Source organism: Pelophylax lessonae (assembly GCF_965119305.1).
Source record: "Pelophylax lessonae genome assembly, chromosome: 3".
In the NCBI taxonomy this organism is placed as follows: Eukaryota; Metazoa; Chordata; class Amphibia; order Anura; family Ranidae; genus Pelophylax; species Pelophylax lessonae.
In genome coordinates this window covers 194,032,759-194,046,038 of record NC_138770.1, presented here as the reverse complement: position 1 = coordinate 194,046,038, position 13,280 = coordinate 194,032,759, and the positions used below count along the sequence as shown (strand labels likewise).

Here is a 13,280-nt window from a genome sequence, read left to right as displayed (position 1 = left end):
CAAGGCAATTTCCTTAGGATGTTTAGGCCTGGAACCTAGGAAAGGCAACACAGTGTCATCATTCAAATGGAAATCAGAGACGACCTTTGGAAGGAACGACAGACAGGGACGAAGAACCACCTTATCACTGTGAACCACAAGATAAGGTGAACGACAAGACAACGCTCCTAGCTCCGACTGCCAGCGTGCAGCAAAAAAGCCACCTTCTGGGACAACGTAAGCAGGGGAACCTCCCAAATATTTTTGAAGAGAGGTTTCTGGAGAACTGACAACCAAATTGAGGTAATGGAGACTGCACTGGAGGAGCCAAGTGTCAAACTCCCTGGATAAAGGTATGCACCAAGAAATGTGTGGCCAATGAACAATGATGGTACCCAAGGCCAGGCACTGCTCAACCCCTCATTGGAGGAAAGGGGGGAACCCCAAGAGACCCACACCAATGTACGTCTTCCAAGTACGATGGTATATTTTCATAGAGGTAGATTTCCTAGCCTTTAACAGCATAGGAATAACTGATTCAGACAAATCTCTATCCTACAGCACTTTGCTTTCAACAGCCAAGCCGTTAAAGCCAGCAACTGTAAAGCAGGATGAAAGACTGGCCCTTTGGACAGCAGACCTTCCCTGAGAGGAAGTCTCTAAGGAACATCGGCGACCAGCCGTACCAGATCGAGGCCAGTCTGGAGCCACTAGAATGCATCTGTGGTGTCGGCCAGAGGATCCAGAGACCGTGCCACAAACCTCTGTACCTTCCTTGAAACGTGTACAGCAGAGAAAGCTGGAACGAAACCCATCTTAGAATGCCGGCTACTTCCCGAGCCGCCAGGACACTTCTTGTGCCCCCTTGGTGATAGACATAGACCACAGCCATGGAATTGTCCGATTAAATCTGTACCGGACACCCCTGAATACGAATTGTCCAATGATCCAGACAAAGTCTAAATGCTCACAGTTCCAGTACATTAATCGGCAATCTGGACTCTTCCAGTGTCCAGACCCCCTGAGCATAATCTGTGCTGAGGACGCCTCCCCACCCAGACAGGCTGGCATCTGTGGTAATAATTGTTCTGTACAGCGGGAAAAAAGGATTTTCCCTGTCTAAGTGCCGGAGAACGAAGCCACCTCTAGAGACCGTGGATTCTTGTCCCGTTTCACCAGAATCTCCTTTTTCAGAGATCTCGTATGGAACTGTGCAAACGGAATCGCCTCGAAGGTAGACACCATCAATCAGGCCCAGCACCCGCATGCAAGCCCGGAGGGATGACGGTCTGCTGGACAATAGAAGCTGAGTTGCCTCCTGCAATGTCTTCCTTTTCCAGAGGAAGAAACACTCTGGCTGAGGCACAGTCCAGAGTCAGACTCAGATAGTCCAGTTTTGTGGACGGAACCAGAGTAGACTTCTGAAGGTTCACAGAGTAATCTCCAAGTTGTCCGTCAGAGCAGTTGGAGGTTTTGCTCACAGAAGAAGATCGTCCAGGTATCCCAGTACAGCGATGCCCCACTAATGCAACATGTATTCACCGGGGCCAATACTTTTATAAAGACCCGAGGAGCGGAGGCAAAACCAAAGGGTAACACCACAAACTGAAAATTCCTTCTCTCCTACGGCAAAGCGGAGGAAGCGCTGGTGACCGGCACATATTGGAATGGGAAGGTAGACGTCCTTGATGTCGATAGAAGTGAGGAAAGCCCCCTGATGTAGGGATGCCACGAATGTGTGAATGGACTTCATTCAGAACATTTGTACCTGTACAAAGCAGTTTAGTGCCTTGAGGTCCACAATTGGACGTACCTTGCCTTCCTTCCTGGGAGCTGTAAAGAGGTTTGATTAAAACCCCTGAAAACGTTCCAAAGTCAGAACTGGAACAATCACCCCTTGAAGTAACAAGGCTTACACTGTCCCAAAGAGACCCTGTAAGCGATCTGGGGATAAGTGCAGGTTGGAAGGGAAGAACCTTTCTGGAGGATAAGCCGAAGCTGGATCTTGTAGTGAAATGAAAGATTTTGTGGACCCACTTGTCCTGTACCAGGGAAGAAGTCTTGTCTGCAGGTCTGGAAAAGCCAGCTTGTGGCTTGCCAGACCAGGTCCTTTTGGAACCTCAGGTGGAGGCCCTGAAGGGTTTTGATTCCTTGTCTTAAAACCCTGAGGGACGAAAAGGCCTCGTATAAGCCGAGAAGAATAGCTCACGTCTATAACGTGGCTCCTTGCCCTTGGTAGCCCTCGGAAGAAGAGTACTCTACCCCCTTGTGAGACCCTTAATGATGTCATCCAAGGAAGCTCCAAACAGGCGATCCCCTACAAGGGGAGATCAGATAAGGCCTTCTTAGATGTCTGATCCCCGGACCAGCATTTTAGCCAGACAATACGCTGAAGGACCACTGCTGATACAGACAGCCTAGAAGAATCAAAGGAGCCGCATCCAAAGAGGCATCACAGATAAACTGTAGCCCCTGGACCAACTGACCTGCCAGCTCCACAAAGACAGTGGGAAGCTGTTTCCCCTCCAGGTCCCGGAGTAAAAGTTTGCATTTTTTGGCTCTGAGGAAGTGGGTCCTCCCTTGAAACACGTCAGCCAACTATATGCGGATACCATCACGTCATCCAGCACCATAAGAATATCTGGGCTGTCTTTGAGGTGATTGGGTCCATTATCTTTACATGTGAGCAACTATCATGAGGTTGTGAGTACAATGTATGTTGCTTTTTTGGATTTTATTAAACCTTTTAAGTGGTAATGCACAAGGTAGGTGCAACCTTCTCTTGTTGTTGTAGACTTTGTTCCAAATCAGGGACAATCCCCCAAAATCAGGGACAGTTGGAAGCTATGCAGTTCAGTGCAGTTAAAAAAACTAGAGCATTCAGCATTTTTGACTCCAGTGCAATTTCTGCACTGCAAATGCAGGAACCATGCTACAAACGTGCTTCAAATGCACTGCACTCCTTTAGGCCAAGCCCAAAAAAAGTATGCAATGCAAACGCAGAGCAATACACACTCAAGCATGCATCAAACGCGTTTCAAATGCATGTAAACATGCAGTCAAAAATGCACAGTTATGTGCAGTTTCAGGTGTGAATGAGCCCTTAAAGTGTTACTAAACCCGCAACAGTAAAATCAGTCTGTATATGCAGTAAAGCATGCTTGTTATACTCACTGTGTACCCTAAGGGGTTAATCCTCTGCATTGTGTATAAAGGCTGTTTGATCCTGTCTTCTCTGATCCTTCTCTTCTTTCACTGTCTCTAATAAATAACTTGATATTTACAGAGCCAGGAGACAGGCTGCACATGCTCAGTTTGGTGTGTATTGCTAGAGAGTTTTTTATTTTTCTTGGGAGGGTGCATGTGATCAGCCAATCAGCACTGTCCAGACATGTCCAGACAGAGGATCCGGGTAGAATAAAAACTCCTCCTACAAGCTTTACTAAGAATTGATATAAGTCACAAGACTGCTATATACTACTAAAGAGAAAAGGTATTTATCAGTTTACATTTACTAACATAATCGCATTTCCATGTTCTGTGTACTGTGGGAGACCAGATATAATTAATGCAGGGTCCTGGGTTTATTAACACTTTATTAAAGTTTCTCACTTGCCTGTCCGCACTGCACACTGAGCTGCATTCAACTGCTGCTGATGTTCTGCCGAAAACTCCAACTTGCCGAATTCTCCAACGACGTTACCTCCAGTGAGTGTACACCAGGAATAATTGGAGATTTTGACCACTTGGTGTTTTCACAGAACACCGGCAGCCTATACACTCCGATAGATACTATAATTAGTGCAGAATGTTAGTCCGCCCACTAATTGTCACCGCCATGATTTTGGTTACTAGCAGGCAGACTAACAATCTCCACTAATTATAGTATCTACCTGAGTGTAAAGGCTGTCGGTGTTCTATCAGAATACCGCTACCTATCAGATTCTGCAACAGGAAGTGACGTTCAGATGAGAACAACTTACTTCCCAGGCACCATGCTATCCAACATGGCCGCTATGCATTCCAATAGGTTTCCTAATAGTACAGAACACGAAGCAGCGGTGGACATCTTCTTATACCCACGCAAGTCTTGAATTTTACATTTATTTTACCAGTAAACTCACCTTACAGACTGAATAACGGTATTACATTTCTATTATTATTGTAATATAGTAAATATAGCGAGAAACCTGCAGGTAGAAGGTGGCAGCAGCCATCTTGGTACACCCCTCACTGCTCATCGACAAACTGATTATATTGTGAAATAGACTATTTCACTCGGTCGCTGTGAAATAGTCTATTTCAGCCTATAAGGTGAGTTTAGTGCTAAAATAAATGTAAAATTCAAGAATTGTGTGGGTGTAAGAACATGTCCGCCGCTGCTTTGTGTTCTGTCACATTAGGAATCCTATTAAAATGCATAGCAGCCATGTTGGAACGTATAGCGCATGTGCAGTAAGTTGTACTCGTCCGAACGTCACTTCCGGTTGCAGAACTGATAGGTAGCGCTATTCTGATAGAACATTGGTGTTCTGCGAAAACACCAAGTGGTTGAAATCCCCAATTATTCCTGGTATACACTCACCGGAAGTAACTTAATTGGAGAATTCGGTAAGTTGGAGTTTTCGGCACAGCACCGAGACTCCCACAAATGGGCGGGATTAATGTCCTCAAAAAGGTGCTGACAAAAAACACGCAGCTAATGCAGTTTTCTACAGCAATGAGGGTTTATGAAAGTAAAGTCACACTTTTACAGTACAAACTGTGTGGGTGAAATAAGAACATACAATTGTCTACACTGCAAATTAGAACACAGAGAGCATAGCCTAGCACTTCCCCAATCAAAGATGGACGCCACGTGTATAGGACGTCATTCTCCGTCCCCAGCTACCATGGAGACGCGGCTAGCACCAGGTCACGTGCTCTGCCAGGAGCCTATCGCATTAGAATGTCGTCTGTCTCTATGGGAACGGCTGATACAACTATCCCAGCGATACAACGGTACCAGCTCATGAGGTAACCCGTGTGCCCGTGTGCCTGTCTGTGTGTGTCGGGCACAGTGTGTGCTGTGAGCCCTCTAGTACCATGTGTGTAATGACTATAGAATGGCTGTGTGCTGTGTTGTCATAGGAAGCCTGCTGCTGTCTTTTGTTTTATTAGAAGGTTGCTGCTGACATTATATAATATATTCCAGGGAATCCCTCTGCTAATTAGTTATAAAGCAGAACTCTGGAGAAAATCTAAAACTACCCTAGAAGTGGGTCCCTACCCTGCCCTGCAAGGGTTAATGTTTGTCTTTTGTCTGCAGTACCATTAGAAAGCGCTTTTACTTACCTTATCCCTCGCTTCTGCAGGGTCCATCTCGCCATGCGATCATTCCCCTAAAGCTGCTTCTCTTCGGCACTCAATCTATGGGTCACACTGTGACATCATCAGGACGCTGAGCGCCCAACCACCAGCCAGAGCGTCAGAAGGAAGAGAAGAGCGCTGGCTGCAGAGGGAGCGAGGGACAAGGTAAGTAAAAATGCTTTTTAACCAGGGCTTTTTTTCAGCGGGAACGCGGGGGAACGCAGTTCCGGCACTTCCAGAACCGAATGTATGTAATGACAAGGGGTGCTGGGGTGTGCTGGAGGGTCTATATTGATGCTGGCTAATAGGGAATCTATTGCTGCAGAGGATGGGGGTCTATTGTTGCTGGGGACGTCTTCTGTTGCTCATAGGGATTTATTGTTGCTGGGGTGGGTATTTTGCTGCTGGTGGGTGAGTTGTTGCTGGGAGGGATTTATTGTTGAGGGAGGGGTCTTTGTTTCAGGCTGCTGGAGGGTCTATTGATACTGGCTACTGCGGAATCTAGTGTTGCTGGAGGGGATCTATTTGCTGCTGGAGGAGATCTATTTGCACAGAGGGTCTATTGTTGCTGGGGAAGTCTGTTGTTGCTGGTGGGGTATCATGTTGCAGGAAATCAATCATTGCTGGGAGGGATCTACTGTTGAGGGAGGGGCCTAATGCTGCTGGCTGCTGGAGAGTCTATTGATGCTGAATGTTGGAAGTCCATTGTTGCAGGGGTGGATGTATTGTCGCTGGGGTGTCCATTGTTTCTAGATCTATTATATTGCCTTTCTCGTTATCGTTAATTCTCTAAAAGGGGTGGTACTGGGAGGTAGGTAGGAGGTGAAACCAAGGAATGGTGCTCGGGGGTGGGTAGGGGACAGAGTTGAGGGGTGACTCAGAAGGGAGGAGTTCCTGCACCTATTCTCTGAGAAAAAAAGCCCTGTTTATAACCACTTGCTGACCGCCCTATAGTGTTGTAGGGAATAGTTATTTAAAACCCAGAAGGAATTTCGGACTCAAACTTTCAGGAATCAGACCTTTTTATTTCCTAGCGAAAATTACTTAGCCCGGCTCATGCCCGATTGCCAAGCGCCCAAAATAGGCATGCATGTTACTTATATATCAGCAGTTACGTCACAAATGCATATATAAAAATGACAAAATTTTCCTTTTTACCTAAGCAGAACTTACTTCTCTCTTCCTGCATCTCTTTTCCTGTAAATTGCTATTTTAGACTTGTGGTTTTTACACTTGTCTGTGTTTGCAAAAAGAAGAAGTTAGCGCACGGAAAACAGACAGATAGCGAGGGAGACAGCGGGGGCTATGTGACTGCAGCGCGCTCCTCTGGCTTCTGTAGTCCTACAAGCTGGGTGCCTGTCAGAAACAGACTTGTCAGACTTAACCATCTGCCATTTTAGAAGGCTTTCCAGGTGCTGCCACAATAGCACTTTTACTGCTACAGGGCAGCAAGATACGTGATTCTGCACTCCCGCCTGCAGGGGCTATGTGCACGCTGGTGGCAGGCTGCTTCACAGCAGAAGCCAATCTGTGGGTGCCTGGTACTCAATGTCTGCTGGCACCAGTCGTTGGCAATACACAGAGAACTGAGACATGCCTTTGTAAATCTCAGTTCTAAAAGTGGAAGGGATGAATCCTGTGTTTCTGCAAAGCAGGGCCTAGAATCTGTCTCTTCCCCTAGTGAAAGCAGCACACAGTGTACACAAAAACACTGGCTTGGCACACTTTTTTTTAAACAAAAACATGTAGCAGCATACATATTGGCCTAAATTTATAAAGAAATTAGATTTTTTTTTTTTTTTTTTATTGGAGGTGTTTTATAGCAGAAAGTAAAAAATATTTATTTTTATTATTTATTTAAAAAAAAAAATAAAAAAAAATATATATATATATATATATATATATATATATATATATATATATATATATATATATATATATATATTTTGTTTATAGCGCAAAAAAAATAAAAAACAGTTTTGATCAAATACCACCAAAAGAAAGCTCTATTTGTGGGAAAAAATGTTTTATAAATTTTGTTTGGGTACAGTGTCGCACGATAATGCAGTGCCAATAAATTGCCTGGTCATGAAGGGGGTAAATCTTCTGGAGGTCAAGTGGTTAATGGTACTGCAGACAGAACCAAGCTTTTCACACTTGGGAACACGCCTACACTTTGATTAGATGTGAGAACTCCAGTGAGGGTCACTGTTATTACCTGTGGGAGTCAGCACCATTGAAAGAAATGGGAGGTTGTCGATTCACATGTAATCTCCCAAGCAGTGATCGCATGCGATTAATCGTCTGCCCTGGACACAGACTGCCTGCGTTCAGGGCCAATCACTTGCATCTGACTGCATGAGAAATACAGTACATATGAATGGCCGTGATTAGCAGTAGGAATTGGCAGGCTCCCTTTGCTTTCAATGAGGCTGCCTCCTGCAGCTAATCCCAGGAGCCCCCACCAGGGTTCTCGCATCTAATGGGAGTGTATGCGCATTCGCAGGTGTGAATGCACTCTTAAAGGAGAAGTATGGCCAAGCCTATTTTGGCCATACCTCTCCTGTGGTTCACCCAGATTCAGCTGACAGCAGGCTAAAATCCGCTGTTGGCTGATGTCACAGAGTTGGTCCAGGCTCTGCAGGGATCCTGACAATATTGTCAGGATCCACCCAGATGCCTGACTGGCAGCTTGCTCGGCCTGATCCAGCCACTCCCGCTCCTCTCCTGCTTGGCGCTCCAGTGAGCGTTGGAGAGGCAGAGCACAGAGCAGTGATTAACAGTCACCCCCTATGCTCAGCGTGGACCTGAGAACTGATAAATCAGTGGCCTTTGATCATTCACTCCTTGGAGTTGAGCCCATGGGGGACAGCTGAAACATTGATTCAAGGTTACATCCCAGGTGCTTATGAACCTCTATTATTTTGAAATCCTGCACTTCTCTTTTAACCCTTGATGTGCAGGGAAGGGGGAGGGGAGCCTCACTGCAAGGGTAGGGCTACATTCACCTGACCGAATAGCAGCAGCCAGGGGCAGCTACCAGAAAAAAATCTGTAGACTCCTGCTGGTGGTTGTAAACACTGCACACCATGCAAACAGTTGCAGCTCTCAGATTTGTACTCTGTACAAACAAATAGATGGCATTGCCACCGTTTGCATACGATCGCTCATCTGAGCGGTTAAATGCAAACAGAGCCTCTGACCCACCCTGGACTCAGCCAGTCTTCGAGCTGGTGTTTCTGCTAAGTTTTGGCCACTGAAAAACTGGCTGCAACTAATCAGCCAATTTGTATGTGGCCATAGTCCAGGGTGTTGCTGTGTCCAGAGGCAGTGCTTATCTACCTATGAATGCAGCAGACTGTACAGATCAATAGCTGGCGCCTCCACTGTTTGCATGTAATCGCTCATCCGAGCAGTTAAATGCAAATAGAGCCTCTGACTGACCCTGCGCTTGTGTTTCTGCTAAGCTTTGGCCACACACAAACTGGCTGCAGCTAATCGGTCAGTTTGTTTGTGGCCATAGCCCAGGACGTTGCTTTGTCTAGAGGCAGCGTTTAGAATGCAACAAACTATTTGCATTCCATGGCCTGTAAGGGATGGTTAGAACTAGAGATAGACCGAGGGGGCCGATGGGCAATTTCCCCGATATATCGGTATCGGCCCCGGAACTGGCCGATATTGCCGATATTTTTGTGATGTCATTCTGCCTTCTCAGGCCGCCTCCCACAGGCCATGTACCTGCCAGCCACAGGCACTGTACCAGACAGCCAGCCACCCAAAGGCCCTGTACCAGCCAGCCACCCACAGCCCCTGTGCCAGCCAGCCACCCACCACAGGGTGCCAGCCAGCCAGCCACCCACCACAGGGTGCCAGACAGCCAGCCACCCACCACAGGGGGCCAGACAGCCAGCCAGCCACCCACCCACAGACAGGGTGCCAGACAGCCAACCACCCTCAAGCCCTGTACCAGCCAGCCACAGGCACTGTACCAGCCAGCCGCCCACAGGACCTGTACCAGCCAGCCACCCACAGCCCCTGTGCCAGCCACCCACCTACCACAGGGTGGCAGCCAGCCAGCCACCCACCCACCACAGGGTGCCAGCCAGCCAGACACCCACCACAGGGTGCCAGCCAGCCAGCCATCCACCACAGGGTACCAGCCAGCCACCCACCACAGGGTGCCAGCCAGCCAGCCATCCACCACAGGGTGCCAGCAAGCCAGCCACCCACCACAGGGTGCCAGACAGCCAGCCACCCACCACAGGGTGCCAGACAGCATGCCACCCACCACAGGGTGCCAGCCAGCCACCCACCCACCACAGGGTGCCAGACAGCCAGCCACCCACCCACCACAGGGTGCCAGACAGCAAGCTACCCACCACAGGGTGCCAGCCAGCCACCCACCACAGGGTGCCAGCAAGCCAGCCAGCCATTAAGCATTAAAAAAATTAACATGTTCAGTACCAGATTTGGGTGCCAGCCACCCACCCACCCACCCACCACAGGGTGCCAGACAGCAAGCCACCCACCACAGGGTGCCAGACAGCCAGCCACCCTCAAGCCCTGTACCAGCCAGCCACAGGCACTGTACCAGCCAGCCGCCCACAGGCCCTGTACCAGCCAGCCACCCACAGCCCCTGTGCCAGCCACCCACCTACCACAGGGTGGCAGCCAGCCAGCCACCCACCCACCACAGGATGCCAGCCAGCCAGTCACCCACCACGGGGTGCCAGCCAGCCATCCACCACAGGGTGCCAGCCAGCCACCCACCACAGGGTGCCAGCCAGCCATCCACCACAGGGTGCCAGCAAGCCAGCCACCCACCACAGGGTGCCAGCAAGCCAGCCACCCACCACAGGGTGCCAGCAAGCCAGCCACCCACCACAGGGTGCCAGACAGCCAGCCACCCACCACAGGGTGCCAGACAGCCAGCCACCCACCAACCCACCACAGGTTGCCAGACAGCAAGCCACCCACCACAGGGTGCCAGCCAGCCAGCCACCCACCACAGGGTGCCAGCAAGCCAGCCATTAAGCATTAAACAAAAATTAACATGTTCAGTACCAGATTTGTGTCAAAAAGTGCCAGACAGCCAGCCACCCACCAACCCACCACAGGGTGCCAGCCAGCCAGTCACCCACCACAGGGTGCCAGCCAGCCAGCCATCCACCACAGGGTACCAGCCAGCCACCCACCACAGGGTGCCAGCCATCCACCACAGGATGCCAGCAAGCCAGCCACCCACCACAGGGTGCCAGCAAGCCAGCCACCCACCACAGGGTGCCAGACAGCCAGCCACCTACCACAGGGTGCCAGACAGCATGCCACCCACCACAGGGTGCCAGCCAGCCAGCCACCCACCACAGGGTGCCAGACAGCAAGCCACCCACCACAGGGTGCCAGACAGCCAGCCACCCTCAAGCCCTGTACCAGCCAGCCACAGGCACTGTACCAGCCAGCCGCCCACAGGCCCTGTACCAGCCAGCCACCCACAGCCCCTGTGCCAGCCACCCACCTACCACAGGGTGGCAGCCAGCCACCCACCCACCACAGGATGCCAGCCAGCCAGTCACCCACCACAGGGTGCCAGCCAGCCATCCACCACAGGGTGCCAGCCAGCCACCCACCACAGGGTGCCAGCCAGCCAGCCATCCACCACAGGGTGCCAGCCAGCCAGCCATCCACCACAGGGTGCCAGCAAGGCAGCCACCCACCACAGGGTGCCAGCAAGCCAGCCACCCACCACAGGGTGCCAGCAAGCCAGCCACCCACCACAGGGTGCCAGCAAGCCAGCCATTAAGCATTAAACAACAATTAACATGTTCAGTACCAGATTTGTGTCAAAAAGTGCCAGACAGCCAGCCACCCACCAACCCACCACAGGGTGCCAGCCAGCCAGTCACCCACCACAGGGTGCCAGCCAGCCAGCCATCCACCACAGGGTACCAGCCAGCCACCCACCACAGGGTGCCAGCCAGCCAGCCATCCACCACAGGATGCCAGCAAGCCAGCCACCCACCACAGGGTGCCAGCAAGCCAGCCACCCACCACAGGGTGCCAGACAGCCAGCCACCCACCACAGGGTGCCAGACAGCATGCCACCCACCACAGGGTGCCAGCCAGCCAGCCACCCACCACAGGGTGCCAGACAGCCAGCCACCCACCCACCACAGGGTGCCAGACAGCAAGCTACCCACCACAGGGTGCCAGCCAGCCACCCACCACAGGGTGCCAGCAAGCCAGCCATTAAGCATTAAAAAAATTAACATGTTCAGTACCAGATTTGGGTGCCAGCCACCCACCCACCCACCACAGGGTGCCAGACAGCAAGCCACTCACCACAGGGTGCCAGACAGCCAGCCACCCTCAAGCCCTGTACCAGCCAGCCACAGGCACTGTACCAGCCAGCTGCCCACAGGCCCTGTACCAGCCAGCCACCCACAGCACTGTGCCAGCCACCCACCTACCACAGGGTGGCAGCCAGCCAGCCACCCACCCACCACAGGATGCCAGCCAGTCAGTCACCCACCACAGGGTGCCAGCCAGCCACCCACCACAGGGTGCCAGCCAGCCAGCCATCCACCACAGGGTGCCAGCCAGCCAGCCATCCACCACAGGGTGCCAGCAAGCCAGCCACCCACCACAGGGTGCTAGCAAGCCAGCCACCCACCACAGGGTGCCAGCAAGCCAGCCACCCACCACAGGGTGCCAGACAGCCAGCCACCCACCACAGGGTGCCAGACAGCCAGCCACCCACCAACCCACCACAGGTTGCCAGACATCAAGCCACCCACCACAGGGTGCCAGCCAGCCACCCACCACAGGGTGCCAGCAAGCCAGCCATTAAGCATTAAACAAAAATTAACATGTTCAGTACCAGATTTGTGTCAAAAAGTGTCTTTACTTTTCAAAACTTTAAATGTACAAAATATAGACCCACATCGGCCAATATGGATACGTTGTGACCAAAATATCGGTATCGGTATCGGCCCTGAAAAAACTATATTGGTCTATCCCTAGTTAGAACCCCTGTAAGAGTTTTTTTGCTATCTACTCTATGTACCATTGAGTAGATTTCTGTTCACTTCCTTTCCTGTAGCCAAAACAGGAAGTGAGAGGAAAGCCATCCAAGGTGAATGAATTTCCTGGTTGTCACCAGAACTAATGTCTCCATAGGAAGATTTTCCCTTTCTTCCTGCTATGATGACAACCCAAAATTTGGAAACTTTCACGTTAACTCTCAATGATAATAGTAAACAGGACAAGTAGAGAGGTGGAATTTCCATAATGGGGACACTGACAGCAATAAAAAACCTGACAAGAGTTCTAATCCCTCTCCACTCTAAAAACTAAAAAAAGGTTTTGGTGTCAATTGAATCTGAATTGAATACGTTGAATCTGGGCTTCTTTTCCTTATGCAAGGCAAAGCAACAGATTCAGATTTGCTGCAACAAAGTGAAACTAAATCAGAGAGGAGTCTGGTAGAGAATTTGCTATTTAAAGCACAACTCCAGCCAAAATACCAAGATGAAATAAATTAGCCTGTTCATACATAAAATATCAGAATCAACTTTTGCTGCAATATTTACCTTAAATCCAGATATTTTTCCTCATAGGACCTTTTTCTACTGCAAGATGTCCCCAATCTGATTTTCTGCATTATTCAATGGTCTCACTCCAGCCTGTGACTGGACAATGAAAGATGAAGCAGCACAGTGATGACGTTTTTCTCCTATCAGCATGCTTCCTGTCATCACATGGTCTGATTGGCTCCTTGTTCTGCTTCTTTTTCTCACATGCTAGCCCACAAAGAGGGAGCTAGACAGTTATCCCATGGTTACTGTGTGTGTTTGCCATGATTGTAGACTGCAGAGAATCTACAATGTTCACTTATGTACACACTTGACGGGAATCGGATGAAATATTCTCCGATTTTTCTTTCTCATGCTCAA

The 13,280-nt window shown here is 50.0% G+C and overlaps 1 protein-coding gene across 1 annotated transcript in view; it reads left to right on the top strand.

Annotated features, from left to right (window-relative positions):
- The first annotated feature begins 5,323 nt into the window (after nt 1-5,323).
- ANKMY1 (ankyrin repeat and MYND domain containing 1) overlaps nt 5,324-13,280 on the top strand; it is a 100,930-nt gene continuing 92,973 nt past the window's right edge. The window contains exon 1 of the mRNA XM_082252200.1: nt 5,324-5,493. The gene's annotated coding sequence lies outside the window, so the exon portion shown is untranslated. The remainder of the gene's footprint in view (nt 5,494-13,280) is intronic.